Source organism: Paroedura picta, chromosome 12 (genome assembly GCF_049243985.1).
Source record: "Paroedura picta isolate Pp20150507F chromosome 12, Ppicta_v3.0, whole genome shotgun sequence".
NCBI lineage: Eukaryota > Metazoa > Chordata > Lepidosauria > Squamata > Gekkonidae > Paroedura > Paroedura picta.
In genome coordinates, this window is record NC_135380.1 from 6,092,112 (window position 1) to 6,106,224 (window position 14,113).

The window sequence follows — 14,113 nt, forward strand, 5'->3', positions numbered from 1 at the left end:
AAATGTAAGCAGCCTGGAGACTCCTCCAGGTAGAAAAATAGCGGAGGGCAAGAAAACAGCTCATCCTTCAAATCTCCAGGAATCTTCCAGCCAGGAGGTGGCAACCCAAGATGCAAGTGCAGTATTATTCTTAAAGAGGGAGAAAGCGCCTCAGGGCTTCAGAACATCTCACCGCATCCCTTCCATACATTAAAAAAGGTGAATCTGCCAGCGATGCAGCCTGACACTGGACTGCATATAAACAAATAAATAACCCCAAAGAGAGACAGATGGCTACTCCAGCATTTATTTATGTTTTCTCATCGCATTAATGCGGCAGTCCTTAATAGCTGTGGTGTCGGCGATGTGTTTTTCAAACAAACCACGCCTGAATAGAACAGCTTCTCTCTCCCTTCCTGTTCAGCAGTGCTGGGCTAGGTGAGAAGAAAACATTTGCTCAGTGGAATTCACATTCAGGTCATCATTTCTGCGTAACTCTCTGTGCATGTGCAAAATGCTGTCCATTCTCAGCCAACTTCTGGCAAACCCAGCGGGGGGCTTTCAAGGCCGGGGAGAAGCAGAGGCGGTTGGCCGTTGTCCTCCTCTGCAGAGCCTACCTTGGGGGTCTCCCTTCCAAGTACTGGCTTGGCTTAGCTTCTCAGAACACATGTGAGCGCTATACCACACTGCCTTCCCTGCCACATAACCCTGGGGCCCATGCAAAGCTAACCTGTGAGCCATTAAGGTTTCTTGTTGGAAGGAAGAGAAGAGGGAAACGAGGCGGTTTGGGCCATCAAGGAAAGAAAAATGGGGTGTATCTAGTCTGGTTTCAGGAAGGAGGGATTTTAAGAAACATTAATGAGTACCATGTCATATTTGCCTTTCAGAGGTTGTAGGAAAGGTGGATAATTAATGAGTAAGTACTGTGTTACCTATGACACCAAGCAAGGAAAGGTAACCTAATGAAAGGAGGGATTTGACAGTGAGAACCCATTAGCTGGCTGCGGACTATCCCTTACTGGAAAAAGAAGAAGACTTGGTTTAAATACCCTGCTTTTCTCTACCAGAAGGACTCTCAGAACAGCTTCCAATTGCTTTCCCTTCCTCTCTCCAGAACAGGCACCCTGCAAGATACATGGGGCTGAGAGAGCCCTGATATTACTGCTCTGTGGAAACAGCACTCTCAGGACTGTGTGTGGCCCAAGGTCACCCAGATGGCTGCATGTGGAGGAGCTGGGAATCAAACCCAGCTCACCAGGCTAAAAGCCACCACTCTTAACCACTACACCAAGCCAGCCTTGGCATATAACTGTGGGAAATGCCGTAACTTTTCATCAGCTGTACTGAAGAGAGGGGGGGTCACTGATAAGGCCTGCTCCAGTTCCTTGAGCCTGCAAAAGGGGAACTGTACCAAACAATGGAGCACACCAAGCCAAAAAGGGGCACTCTTTCAAATACAAGACTATGTCTTTATTTTTCTCCAAGCTCTCCTTCTTTGCCTTGACACCTCCACCCCTAATAGTAGCACCAAACAAGCAAAGCTGTACTAGCCAGAGTAGAGCCTGGAAGAAAAGCATTCTTTCTCTGTTAGCAGATTTTCAGTTTGCAAAGAGGTGCACAATGCTGCCAAGGATTGAGGTACCTTCATACACTGGACTTTCTCTAATATCACCCCTTGACATATAAGCATCAAGGCGTCCAAACCCAAGCCCCCTAGGTTTCCAGGACAAATGTGCACGAGTAACAGGCTTTTGTAAAAATAGATGTTTGTGTGTGTAATTTATTAGAATAAATTTAGAAGTATCTATCAATAAGGCAACAGAGGTATCCAAAACCAAGCAGCTCAAAAAAACAAGACAAGCTAACTTAACTATCTAACACAATGAGCCTTGCATCAGGTGGCACGGTTTTATTATCATGAAAATACAGGCCTTATTTCTGACATTCTTCTCCATCACTGTCAACAGTTCATAAGTGTAGACCACTAATCCACCTGAATCCAAGCTGGCCTTTCATCTTAAAACTCTTAGGCCAGTTACAGTTTAGGGGCTACCTGAGTCAGGTGATGACAATGAACCAATCAGAATGCATCCCAGCTAGAATCCTCTAGAAAATTACCCCACAGCTCTGATTCTCCCCCTGTCATCAATTCTCAGGTGGAGCCAATTAACCCATTCCACACTCTGGCCTTGAAGATAAGAGACCTGGAGGCTGCAAGAGCCTAACTGAGAACACCTGCAAGATGGAACCAGCTAGCTATGACACACATTAACCCTTGAGAGGCAGGATCAGGGATGCTTTGGCTGACCAACAGGGAGCTAGAAAAGCAATGCTGGCTTACTGACTCTTTCCTTAATTTTATTTTTTCCTTCTATCCTTGGAAGAAGGGAGATGGGTGTAGTTCTTAAAAGCAGCAGGAGACAGGTCCCTCTCTCTTTAGTGGGGCTTCTAGGGAAGGAATCCAGCAGGTCAGGCTCATCGCTGCTTGGAAAAGCTTTACCTGGTGGATGGCTGCTTGTCATGATGTTATAAAGGGGCAACAGACTTTTTCTGGAAATTGTGAGTGCTTTCCTGTCCTGAGTGCATGCTAGTGCCCTTGACCTCTAAAATCTCAAGGCCAGGTATGTTACCAAGAGGCATAGCTGCATAAGTCTGTAACACTATTTTATTAATTAATTTATTTTTATTTTATTATATTAGTATACCACTCTCCCTTGTGGATCAGGGTGGTTTGCAATGAAATTCATAGTACAGTACAAGGAAGCATTATGATTGTGAACATCTGACATTTCTAACACTAGAACTTGTAACAGTAGAAAGTTTAAAATAGGAAGGAGCAAGAGATGGGACAGGCTGTGTTACCAGTCCATCATATGCTTTAAAGTGCCAGTGGTGGTGAGTGGCTGACCACAAAGCTATTGCTTCTCTAGCACATCAATGGTAGCTACAAGCATGGGGGAGGGAAAGAAGAATTTTTCTCCCTTGTTCTTAATACAAGGACTTGTGCGCAGTGAATGAAATTCATGAGCAGTAGGCTTAGAACAGAACAAAGAAAATACTTCTTCCTCCAAAGAGTCATGGACGTGTGGAATTCACTGCTGCAGGAAAGGGTGGCAGCCAGACACATAGATAACCTTGGGACTGGATGAATACACAGGCCAGAAATCCATTTGTGGCCATTAGCCACAAAGTATAGAGGAAAAGCTACATCTGGGACAGTGGTGCTCTGCAATCTTGGTGCTTGAGGGGCCACAGCGGGAGGTCTTCAGGGATTTTGGAACCATGGGTGGACCTCCTGATGGCACCTGGGTTTTGGCTGCTGGCAGACACAGAGTGTTGGATGGGGATGGGTCATTGGCCTGATCCAACATGGCTTCCTTTATGTTCCTATGTCTAGAATAGTAATGGTCTGTGGGCATTTTGGGGGAAACATTGGGGGTGGTCTCGGGAGTTCTGGACCTGCTGGTGGACCCCCTGGGTTTGGTTACTGAGTGACACAGTGTTGGACTGGATAGGCCATTGGTCTGATCCAACAGGACAGTACCTATGGGTCAGTGATGCTTTGCATCCTTGGAGCTTGGGGAGGCAACAGTGGGAGGGCTTCTGGAGTTTTGGCCCCACTGGTGAACCTCTTGATGACACCTAGAGTTTGGCCACTGTGTGATATGAAGCCCTGGACTGGATGGGCCACTGGGCTGATCCAGCACAGGTTCTCTTTCATGTTCTGTAGCCTAAAAACTAGGGCTTAGGATCTTCAACTGAAAATGCTCTGATTCCTGAAACATGCTCTCTTGCAGGTGTCCATTTGTTGACCTCCTCTCCCGCCACAATACAGACAATCTTGTTTTTCACTGCTTCTGCCTGTTGATCAAACCCATGGGAGGAATTCTGGGCAGGAAATCCAAGAAGGTTGTACTTAACAAAAAAGCTGTCGTTGTGGACATTCCGCCTCCAGAAGAAATGTATATAGTAGAATTTTCAGCCGAAAAAAGAGCTCAACAAAACTTCCAAGACGCCCAAGAGCTTGCCAGAGTGGAGGAAATGGTGGGAGAGCCTGTGGTGGCCAGGAAAACCCTGGTAGGTCCCATCTTCGTTGGCCTTGCATTTTCTCATCCATACCGAAGCACCACCATCCTGAAAAGAGAGCTGGAAGACAGGCGCTTTCGTTGGCCACAAAAACGGTTTAGACGCTAATTTTAGATGAGAAGCGGTGGTTTGAGATGGGCTTAGAAACCACTCCGTTAAGCGAATTTTTAATTCTGTCTCCAAATCCGTAACCCCGAGATGTGCTCTTTCTGTACTCACAACGCTTCATCACCAACCTCTTCCTTCTAAGAAGTCCTATAGGCATGGCAGGTTTTGAGCCTTGTTTTTAAGCAAAGGTGCAGGAGAACAGAGACTGCAGTATAGTCCTCCTGTAACATGGAGCTGTATTCCCAGCAAAACAAAACCAAGTAGTTCAATCCTGAACATGTTTTTTCTGGGAATACAGCTCCATGCTACAGGAAGACGACGCTGCAGTCTCTGTTCTTCTGCACATGCTTCTTGTAGCAAGACTGCTCCGGTCTTTGCGTCCTTGGTTGAAGAAGTGCTCTCTAAAGCGTGTTTCACAGTTTTCACGGATTGCCTCACCAGAATTCTTCACTACAAAGCTCTCTTGGCTCCCTTACCTTTTGAGCTGAATAATGCAGACGGTGTTTAGCTTCTATGAAGCTTGCAAACACTTAAACGTTCACCTCTTCCAACATGAAAGGGCAGAGATTATCGTAGACGTGCTACAAAGGAAGAGACTTGGTTTAAAGTTCATTCTATGCTGGGAGAATCAAACTGTGCGATTTTTTTAAAGTCTGTCAATAAAAGTGGGTTTTATAACTGCAAAATACCATCTGTTATCATAGAATCATCTGTTACCATAGACTCATCGAGTTGGAAGGGACTTCCAGGATAATCTAGTCCAGCCCCCTGTAGAAGGCAGGAAACTCACAACCATCTGCCCACCCACACTGACCTCAATTCCATGCCAAGATGATGCCCCCAGACCAACAAAACAGGGTTGGCCAAACTGTGGTTCTCCAGATGTCCATGGACTACAATTCCTATGAACCCTTTCCAATTGACCATGCTGGCAGAGGCTCATGGGAATTGTAGACCATGGACAACTGGAGAACCACAGTTTGACTACTCCTGCTGTATATTCTTGTAGATTAGAGCAGGGGTAGTCAACCTGTGGTCCTCCAGATGTTCATGGACTACAATTCCCATGAGCCCTTGCCAGCAAATGCTGGATTAGGGGACAGTAGTGGGAGGGCTTCTGGAGTTCCGACCCCACTGGTGGACCTAATCTAGAGAACTGGGTTGGGTTCCCTACTCCTCCTCCTCCACATACAGCCAACTGGGTGACCTTGGGCCAGTCACAGTTCTCCCAGAGCTCTCAGTCCCACCTGCCTCACAGGGTGTCTGTTGTCAGGAGAGGCAGGGAAGGCAATTGCAAGTTGCTTTGAGACACAAAAGGACTGCTGGGTGACCTTGGGCCAGTCACAGTCCTTTCAGAGCTCTCTCAGCCTCTCCTCCCTCACAGGGTGTCTGTTGTGAGAAGAAGCGAAGGTGATTGTTGGCCACTTTGAGAGTCCTTCGGATAGTGAAAAGTGGGGTACAAGAAACCCAGCTCTTCTCTCCTTTTAATCTCCTAGGGATGCCTCCTGTTTTCATGGTCTCCTCTTGAGGTGAGCATGCATGCCGGTGCTTTGCCTGTATGATTGTCAGGTCCCCCCAGGGATTGGCAAGGGATGGAGATGGGGTTGCCATCTCCAGGTTAGGAAATGCCTAAAGATTCTGGGATAGATGTCTGGGGATACCGGGGCACTCAATGGGGTGCAATGCCATGAAGTCCCCCCTCCAAAGCCTCCATTTTCTCCAGGGAACCGGATCTCTGTTATCTGGATATGAGCTATCATTCTGGGGGATCCCCAGGTCCCACCTGGAGGATGGCATCCCTGTCTTAGAAACCGACGGTCCCACATGAAACAGGAAAGAGAACATACTGCTTTAGTTTGAGACCAAGGGACCTGACCTGAACATTGATGCTGTTTTTTTTTTTGCAGTGACAGTTATGAAATCTGGTCGTCCCCCCCAGCCCCGCAAGAAGACTCTCAATCCTTTCTGTGTTTACTTAAAAAGAGAACTTTCCCCCACCTGTATTGACTCAACATGTCTAAAGAGCGGAGCGTCATCTCTTCTGAAAGAAGCAGATAAGGGTTTTAGAGATGTACAGCTGTGATCTCTCTCATAAAATATGTCTATCTAGTACTGCTGGGAGCTAAATTAAGGGCGGCCAGACCCTGCCTTGAACTAACTTTTGCTCCGGTCGTAAACTTTGCTTCTGTTCTAAAGAACTCGACAGACAAAATAACACACTCTGCAGCAGGGCAGCCTGATTCTGATGGCGCTCCCGCTATGATTGGTTTTTCCTGGTCAGCTTTGATCCTTGGGAGCTTCCCAAATGCTAAAATGGTGAGGCTGCCCATGGAAGTCAGGAGGACCTCATGTTCAAAATTGCAGGCTGTAGAATAACAGCAAGCTGGCTGGCCATGCAGGATGGTTGTTTTCCTAAAATTCAAATAAACACAGACCACAGAGCAGAAGACTATGTGGGCACTGACACAGGAAGCAAGTTCCCTTTCTCGCCTGAAAGGCTTACTCTTGAGTAAAGCCACACCAGGCTGCAGCAGCCTTCATTGTAAATGCGCTCTGCAGTTCCACGGCTTTTAACAGCCCCCTGAGTTACTCTATAAATACCGGTCGTTTGGCTTTACGAATCTTTATAGCATCACGTTTCATGCCTCTGAAGAAAAGATCGGCTTAGGCAGACAATGCATTTCTACTACTTTTCCAAGTAGAGGGTAGCCTATTTGCTCCTGATGCAAACTGCACCACTGGATTGTGACCTTTCCCACCTGTGTAACAATGAAATGAGCTGCCATTTCTTTAAGAGTCAGCTCCTGGTACTAATTAAATGGAAAGAAACCACTGTCAGCTGGAGCCCAGGTTCAGCATGCCTCCTGTCCATGGGGGTGGGCTTGGAGGGTGACTCCCAAGGCCCTATTTAAGGCAGAGGGCTAGTAGGGGTTGCATTATTTGCTTTTTATGTGGAGAGTCAGGTAAGGCTTTAAAATGTGCTTTTTCTTGCAGGGAACTGCTGTCGGTTTGTTATTGGGACTTTAAGTCATGCTTAAGGGTGATTGTTGACAGTTCTGTGAAAGTAATTTGGAGCAGTATTGATATATTCCCATGTACAATAGAGTGAATTTCTCCCCCCCCCCCCAAAAAAACAACAACAACAACATGGGAACTTGAGTTGGCTTGGGGGCTGAGCTTCATAAATTAAGCCTTGGTCCTGGCTTAATGCTCAAGTGGGGCAAATCTTTTGCTAATTCTCCTCCCAGGGGTTTTGCTGTCTAAGCCCTCTTTTTCCCCTTGAGGTTGACTTGGTCATGTAGTCAGAGAGAACTCATTAAGGGGGCAATTGTGTTGGAGGCTTAGTAGACAACCAGTCAATAATTATTAGCCCTAGTAACTGTGAGCTTTCCTGGGCTGTATTATATCTACATTCTATCAGATAAAGTTAACCGCCTGCTATCTTAAAGGAGGAGGCCTCTTACAGAAAACTGCGGCGCTAATCATGAGGTTATCTTGTTTCTGTTGCCTCAGAGACCCCTGGACTCATAAGAACTTGCTAATGTGGCTTTAATCTCGGCAGTGCATTTTGAAATCTCAGGGTGTGGATTGTAAGCAGCTTGGATGAACATTGAACAGTGAACAGCTCTGTTAAATGCATCAGAAAAAGATGCATTTCACATAACTGTCCCCACCACAAGACACTCTGTGTGGTAGGTGAGGCTGAGAGAGCCCCGATATTACTGCTTGGTCAGAACAGCTTTATCAGTGCTGTGGCAAGCCCAAGGTCACTTGGCTGGCTGCTTGTGGAGGAGCGGGGAATCAAATCTGGCTCACCAGATTAGACGTTTGTGCTCCTAACCACCCAAGCTGGCTCTTAATGGTTTTCCACAAGGGCTAGGTTTAGGGGTGGCCTAGAGTGGCTGGTTCCAGGGTTGGGGCTGCAACTAGAGGAGAGCAGCATTTGATGAAGGACTTCCAAGGGGTATAATTCCATGGAGCGTATCTGAAGACACTATTTGTTCAAGGGGATGAGAGCATAAGAGGAACCCTGCTGGATCAGACCAGTGTCCTGCATAGTATCCTATCAACCTTCTTTTGTTGTAAGTCCAGTGTGTTTCTGAATTCTGCTGACATTCATCGCTTACACGAAGGAATCCCGAATTTGCATGATGCATCTAAAAACTAAGATAATTCTTGGTATCTTTTTTGACAGTGTCAATGTCTAGTGGGGATTCAAGCAAACAAAGACAAGAAAGCAGGGCTGTATCCTGCCTTCTTTAAGGCTATTGGGGTGACTGTATGGTCAATGAGATTATTGCTGCCGTCAAGGTTTTAGTAGAAGGGTTGTTCACATGTTTGTTTCCTTTATTTTGGTAGACACCAAAAGACAGTTTTGGCTCTAAAGGCAACTGGGAGAGTTTACAGAAGGAACTCAAAGATGGACCGCCAGCAAGACGAGCAGCCAGTCGTGCGGCCCCGCTCTTCGACCATGGTAGGCGCCACCCGAGAAGCCTACTTTACTCTACCAGCTACAAGGGATGCTTCCGTGCAGGTGCAAGAGCGCCCTGCTTCCAAGGTGGCTCCTCAAGAAGGGCAATTAAGAGCTGATTCAACCAGTACAAAAGTAGCACCAGACATTGTTCCTCAAGACCCTGGAGTCCAACCAGATGCAGGAGGTGAAGGGCCAGAGAGTGGAGCTGGAAAGGAGCCAGGTGTCCCTCAAGGAACCACCGAAGGGCACCCTCTGGCTCAGGGCCCTCAGGGGTCCGAAATACTGGACAATGAAAAGAATGAGAGACTTGAAGCTGCCAATGGAGTGTAGGTGTGACCTCTGCAGACGATCCAGGTATCCAAAGCCGAGCAAGTTCTTCAGGTTCCCGTGCTAATAAGCTCCACTCAGGTGTAATGAGAACGAAAACCACCTAGACTAAAAACTACATGAAATTTGTCACACGGCTGCTACACATGAACTGAACTGTTTGATTGACTGTATTTTAGGGTACTGCTGCCAAGGTTAGCATGCAGCCTTGGGCTCTGATGGAACAAGAAGTGAAAAGAGGTGCACCTGGCCAAAAAAGGGGGGAGAGAACTTGTTCTGTTGGTGCAAGCACATGGTTGCATCACAGGCCAGTGTTTCTGGCAGCCCACGGGGACTTCTTTGGGACCAAGAAGGTACTTTGAATAGCACCCTACTTGGAATGACCTCTTCCTTTATTTCTGACACTTTCCAGTATCTTACCACTTGTTACCTTTCCCCTTGTAGGCTACCAGGAATTTGGAGAATTGTTTGTGGTGCAATTGGTTGTTCTCTTCTTCTCTGCCTCTCCGTTATTTCTAGAGCAATGCTAATGGGAGGCACGCTGCAATGCCTCCAGATCTCTCTCACTGCACAAACTGGAGGCCAATCTTTCACAAAAACAGCTGATAGCTCAGCTGCAGGTGCATGTGCATTTAGCTAAAACCACCTATGCAAATCTGTTCAGACCAGGGTGAGCCTCAACTCAACTGACAAAAGCATGCAGCGTGCTCGAGGAATTTCATGAGTGGTTTTGCAGTACCCTCACTCATATACCTTTGAAGGCCAAGCAAGAAAATGGTTTCATGTGTCATGTTTTTCATTGTCTACCGGGATGGAAATGGTTGGTATCGAAGAATATTGTTGATCTCTTGGTTTTGGGGTTTTTAAAAAAGTATTTGTGCCAGCTTGCCTGGCTAATTGGAAAATGGATCTTGTCTTAATCTTTCAATAAAGGTTTTAACCAGATCTTGGTGCCTCCATATTCTTAAATGGGGTCTTCTGCAGCACTGAGGAGTTGAGAGGTCCCATGTAGACTGCTAGGTTCTAGCTTGGCACCTCTAAAGATTGAGGCCACAGAGGTGCAGGGAGGGTTGCTGAAAAAATCTGGTATGAGTGTAGAGAGCAGCCTACAGACATTCACAAGGAGTAATATGTCTTCTTCACCATTCCCTTGCCCATTTGTGCTCTCTTGCCCTTCCTCTGTTACCATTCTGCTTCCTTTTCAACCACTCCCCCTGACCTTTCTATATGTGTTGCCAACCTACACACTGATAGCGAAGTGCCTGGCAGGCAAACTGTCGACCTTAGTTGCACACATCAGTGACCTGAAAAGGAAGTTAGATATGTGGAGGAGATAATCATCAGTGGCTACTGCACACAAAGAGGAAAAGGAACTTCCATATGAAGAGACTGCAAACTTCTGAAGGGACCTAGGGGAGGGACTTAGAGGCCGAGCCCTGTTGATTGGCCCTCCAGGGGAACTGGTTTGGTGGCTGTCTACAATACGATCCTGGACTGATCCAGCAGGGCAACTTAAGGTCATGAAAACAGCTGCCACTTCTAGGTTGGGAAATTCCTAGAGATTGGGGAGTGGAGTCCTCATGGACCCCTGCCAGCATGCTCATGGTAATTGTATTTCATGGACATCTAGAGAGCTGAAGTTTGGCTACCCCTGCTCTATGCCATCACTTTCTAACAATGGCCTATTACCCACATAAAGTAGAAGGCCAACTACTCTGATCACTGCTTTGACTTAAAAATGGCTCTAATCAGAAACCGCCATGGGAGAACGTTTAAATCTCTTGGGACGCTGTGCTCCTGCCTTGAAAGTCATTGTTATTCGACAGGAGAACATCCAGCGGGGAAGTCACTGTAGAATTGTTGGGCTTGATCTGTGTCAGTAAATTAGATTGCTTGTCCTTAGAGTTTGATGGAGACCACTGTTTTTCTCACAAGCTCCAGCTAGGAAGACTGAATTATCAGGCTCTCACGAGCCACCAAGGTTGCGAAACCTCCCTGCGCTTCTCTGATGTGTGTTTCAGCTCGGCCTCCAAATGCCACAGACCTTCTCTTCTCACATTTCACAGCCTTTGGCCTCACGGGTTTGCTTCCTCTGCGCTCACTTGGATATTGATCTGACCAGTGAGGATTTGCTTCACAGAACTGATGGAAGGGCACACGAGGTTTAAGAAAAGATCAAAAAGCAGAGCTCTTAATGCTTTAATTTTCTTCAGCTGGGGACACCTCTAAACCCTTTAAGGAAGGTGAATGGATGTGAAACAACCAGGACCTCTGCCAGGAACTCTTAACTATTGTGTGCAAGTCATGACTCTTCCATTCAGTGGCCCTGAAGTGTTCTGTGAGGAGCAATGGGAAGGGAAGAAAGAATCCAATGTCTGGACCTCTATTTCTTCCTCTCCCCCTCCCCATGTTGCCTCCTTGGAGACATCCATTATCCCTCTTGTTTCAAGGACTGTGAGCTCTTGACAGGGTTAGGTCCAAGGTTCTTCAAATGAATAGAGTTGCCAGCTCTGGGTTGGGAAATACCTGGATATTTGCAAGGTGATGTCTGGGGACAGTAGAGTTCGAGGATCAGAGGGACCTCAATAGTGTACAATGCTATACAGTCCACCCCATAAAGCAGCCATTTTCTCCATGGGAACAGCTCCTGGTCACCTGGAGAGCAATTGTAAAAGCTAGCTTGGTGTAGTGGTTAGGAGTGCAGACTTCTGTTGAGCTGGGTTTGATTCCCCGCTCCTCCCCTACATGCAGCCAGCTAGGTGACCTTGGGCTGCCACAACCCTGATAAAGCTGTTCTGACTGAGCAGTAATATCAGGGCTCTCTCAGCTTCACCTACCTCACAGGGTGTCTGTTGTGGGGAGAGAAAGGGAAGGCGAATGTAAGCTGCTTTGAAATTCCTTCTGATAAAGAAAAGTGGCATATAAGAACCAACTCTTCTTCTTCAGAAATATCAGGGCTCTCTCAGCCTCACCCACTTTTTAGGGTGTCTGCTGTGGGAAGAGGAAAGGGAAGGCAATTGGAAGCCGCTTTGAGACTCCTTCAGGTAGAGAAAAGCGGCATATAAGAATCAACTCTTCTTCTTCTGGGGGGGGGGGTCTTCAGGGACCACCTGGATGTTAGCAACCCTAATGGTGTTCCTTTAGATTAAACACAATATATCAAACACAGCATTGCTTAATTTTAGGAGGGAGAATTTTCTTGTCCTGCTTTTTGGCTGGAAGATATGCAGGTGTTGGGGAGGGGGGAGGAGGACACAACTAACCCTTAGGGTGCCAACAACCTGGAGAAAAATATCCTGCCACTTTAACAAGCTTTATAGGCTGCGATTTACCAGGTGATGTTCTTAGCCCCTCTATGAAAAGCCTCCGCTGTCCTTTTCCACACATTAAGCCTCTGCTAAAGTCCAAGAGCACATGAGGCTGGGAGTTCAATCCCAGCAGACGGCTCAAGGTTGACTCAACCTTGGTAAAATGAGTACCCAGCTTGCTGGGGGGTAAACGGTAATGACTGGGGAAGGCACTGGCAAACCACCCCGTATTGAGTCTGCCATGAAAACGCTGGAGGGCGTCACCTCAAGGGTCAGACATGACTTGGTGCTTGCACAGGGGATACCTTTACCTTTACCATTAAAGTCCAAGAGTTTCCCCCCCCCTCCAGGTTGTTGGCAACCTTGCTTACAATCAGGGCATATTTCACCATGCTGTACTGATGAGCAAGGAAAGAAAAGCATTGGGGTGGGTGGGGGGAATCTCCTGCGCAGGTAACATTAGTGTAATTTGCCAGCATCAGCAGGGGATGTTCTGCACAGCATGGAGTTAAACGGTGAGGATTTCCAGCCTGCCCTCTGCTGTTTAGGCCCAGCGACGTGGGCTGATTCAAAACATGGCAACACTGGTTTTCTTTTTGCAAATTATGCTGATTGTGGAATTCAGCGGATCGATCTGTACTTCCCAAAACATCACAAAAATCTGGCTACGATGTGAAGGAGGGCTCAGACTCCCGTTATAATGGTTATATCGGAGAAGGGGTTTCATTATCTCAGCACAGCAAGGCCATCCCTGCAGCTCAAAAGTTCTTCTTCTGCCCACCTGTTAAAGGTATAAGCATCATGTTTACCTCGGTAGTTGCTCCAGTGTATTTATTCTGTTCTTTTTTCTCCAGTCAGCAGGGGTAGTCAAACTGCAGCCCTCCAGATGTCCATGGACTACAATTCCCATGAGCCCCCTTCCAGCGAATGCTGGCAGGGCGCTCATGGGAATTGTAGTCAATGGACATCTGGAGGGCCGCAGTTTGACTACCCCTGCTCCAGTGTATTTATTCTGCAGCTACCAAAGACAAACCGATCGGGAAAAGCTCACACACTTTTCTCAATCAGGGTGGAGTGTGGGCACTTTTGGAATCTTGACCCCAAAATGGCTGCTGCAGGAGGGTAGAGCCAGCCACAAAATGGCTGCCATGACTTACCTCCAGCCACACAGTAAAAACCCTCATGCTGGAGTGGTAACTGCTTCCAAAGCAGCATTTTAAAAAGTCTACACAGCCAATCAAGCGTCCGGTGGTCAAGCAGAAGCCTTGCTGGGCAAAAGACCCACCTGGCCCTGCCCACTTTTTAAAAATATTCGGAGGGCACCAGAAAGCATGCTGGCGGGAGCCATGGCACTCATGCACACCATGAGTGACCCCTGGGAGACAGAATTGATAAATACCAGGAGCAAGGGATGATAGTAACAGAACCAATAGTGCACCTATTAAAAGGTATAGTTTTTTTTTAAAAAAAGAAATAGCTACCTGTCTCATTTGCATGATACACTAACTATGCCAGGGTACATGTATTTCAGTAATGACATTCAGATTAGTAATTCCCCCAAAGGCTAAAGACAAGCCCATACAGTTTAGAGTATGTTTACTTTCTTTTTGATTGGACTGACTTTCAGGTTATGCAAACATATGATTGCTTTCAGCCTTAACCAGTTGTTAAAAACCATCTTCAATAGGATGGGGGGGGCGGGGTGTTACTCCTTGAATGTATTCATTGACTTTACTTATACTTCATCTTTTCCCCCAATAGGTACCCAAAGTGGCTTACATCGCTCTTCTTTTGTACATTTAATCCGTACAACAATCCTATGAGGTAGACT

General features: G+C 46.8%; 1 long non-coding RNA gene across 2 annotated transcripts; it reads left to right on the forward strand.

The window, feature by feature from the left end:
- Positions 1-2,219: 2,219 nt before the first annotated feature.
- Positions 2,220-9,917, forward strand: LOC143821757 (uncharacterized). Of its 2 annotated transcripts, XR_013225898.1 has the most exons (3): positions 2,220-2,600; positions 3,777-4,056; positions 8,533-9,917. It is a non-coding gene; the product is annotated as an uncharacterized LOC143821757 (long non-coding RNA). The 2 variants fall into 2 exon arrangements; XR_013225897.1 differs by lacking the exons at positions 2,220-2,600; positions 3,777-4,056 and adding an exon at positions 6,776-7,136.
- Positions 9,918-14,113: the final 4,196 nt, after the last annotated feature.